The following is a 2500-nucleotide window of genomic DNA, read 5'->3' on the forward strand; positions in this document are numbered from 1 at the left end:
TTCGAATAACCGGGAGTTTACTGTATAGTAAATAAATAAATATGTATATATATATATATATATATAAATATAAATATATATATATACATATATATTTATATATATATATTTATATATATATATATATATATATTTATATATATATATATATAATATATATATATATATATATATATATATATATATATATATATATATATATATATATATATATATATATATATATATATATATATATATATATATATATATACACACACACAGTAAACTCCTGGTTATTCAAACCTCCAAGGAGTATAAGAATTTATTTCGAATAACCCGAAACTCGAATAACTGAATATGCTCTTTAAAATGACCTACTTTAAGTTTCTTTTAAATTTTAATAAAAGTAGAAAGTAAAAAAGAAAAAACCCTTGGAATTCGGTGCTACTTCAGTTTTATCCTTGTAAAACAATAAATATTTTACAATTCATTGAAAATATAGTCCATTTTTTATTTTATTTTTTGTTCCTTTAATGTGTTTTTTTATCTTCAAGGGGAGAAAAAATTGTTTCGAATAACCGAAATTTTGAACAACTGCAGGTTCGAATAACTGCAATTCTGCATAACAGCATTTGCATGAGTTTGTTAAAGAAAATTCACAGGAAATAAAAATTCCTTCGAATAAGCAGAAATTTTTAATAATTGCCGTTTCGAATAACCGGGAGTTTACTGTATAGTTAATAAATAAATATGTATATATATATATATATATATATATATATATATATATATATATATATATATATATATATATATATATAAATATAAATATAAATATAAATATATATATATACATATAATATATATATATATATATATATATATATATATATATATATATATATATATATATATATATATATATATATACATATATATATATATATATAATTTATATATATATATAATTTATATATATATATATATATGTAATTTATTTATCTATATATTTTATATATAATAATAATAATCCATTTATTTAACCATAAAGTATGAAAATTTACAATAATATTTATAAACTCACATAAATAAGGTTAGGTGTCACTCATATAGTTAAAAACTAGTCAATGGAGTGATACCTGAACCTATAATTATAAATTATATATATAAATAAGTTATATATATATATATGTATATATATATATATATATATATATATTTTTTTTTTTACTTTTTAAATTTAATAATAAGTATACTAATTTAATAACATTTTTTTTTTACATTTGCTTTCAGACTACTAATGGTACAAGTTTTGTTTTTTGATTTAGATTCTGTATCTCAATGATATCCTGGCCTATCGATACGATATTCTGTTAATTGTATTTTTTTATATTGCATAAATATATATGCAAACACTCACACACATAAATTTTAAAGAAAATATTTATATTTTTATATAAATATATCTATAAATTGTATATGTTAAGCTTTTTTATATTTATCATTGAATATTACTGTTTGTATTAAAAATTGATTTTGGAAATATTGCGAGGGCAGAGTTCAAATTACAATTTAGTTTTATTTGCCAATTCAATATATATTAAAGCCACGTTTAATTACGTTTAATACTATTTTGCGATATTTTATACAGCGCATTTAAGCGTTGATTCAACGTTATATTTCAACCTTTACTCGACGTCTTTGAGTCACGTTAAATTGACGTTTTACTAACAACGTTACAAATCCTTGCAAAATAGACTGCTTTAACAGCGTTTATGGAACGCTTTTTAGGTAACGTTTTTTCAACGCTAAGTTGCGACGTTTATTCAACGCTTTTTATGTAACGCTTTTTCAACGTTTAGTTGCGACGCTTTTGTAACGTCATTTAGTAACGTTTTTTCAACGTTACGCAATAACGTTTAATCAACGTCTATTAAACAACGTTACGTATCTTTGCAAAATCGATTACTTTGTCAACGTTTCCGCAACATCTTTTGCGACCGGTTTTCAACGTTGAATCAACGTTGTCATGTTTGCTAGGTGGAATCAACTTACGCAAAAAGCCACTTTAAAGAAGATTCAAAATCTCTGCTTCATCAACGTTAAAAATTAAACCGCTTTTTAAACGTCACATTTTCAACGTTGAGTAAGCGTATAAATATCAATTTATATTATCTTCTCAAAAAATCGCGTTTATTCAACGTTGAATAAAAGTACGCAAATAATCACTGTAAAAACGTCGCAAAGTTGAAGGTTTATTGACGTTAGACATAAGCTGCTTTTCCAACGTATTTAAGCTATTTATGAAACAATGCTTATTCAACGTTACATATACCAACCCAGCAAACATGTCAGCGTTGAATCAACGTTGAAAACCGGTCGCAGCGTAGAAAAAGCGTTACAGTCACAAAAACAACGCGCTTTCAACGTTGAATCAATGTTTGTTTTTGTATACTAAATCGCGGTAAATTTAAACGTTGAATAAGCGTTGAAATTGTAACGTATTTTAAGCATCTCA

At 23.0% G+C, this 2500-nt stretch overlaps 1 long non-coding RNA gene across 1 annotated transcript in view; it reads left to right on the plus strand.

Annotated features, from left to right (window-relative positions):
• LOC136090099 (uncharacterized) overlaps positions 1–1477 on the plus strand; it is a 4080-nt gene extending 2603 nt beyond the window's left edge. The window contains exon 4 of the long non-coding RNA XR_010643161.1: positions 1311–1477. This is a non-coding gene — a long non-coding RNA (uncharacterized LOC136090099). The remainder of the gene's footprint in view (positions 1–1310) is intronic.
• The last annotated feature ends 1023 nt before the right edge of the window (positions 1478–2500 follow it).

Source organism: Hydra vulgaris, chromosome 13, assembly GCF_038396675.1.
Source record: "Hydra vulgaris chromosome 13, alternate assembly HydraT2T_AEP".
Taxonomy (NCBI): Eukaryota; Metazoa; Cnidaria; class Hydrozoa; order Anthoathecata; family Hydridae; genus Hydra; species Hydra vulgaris.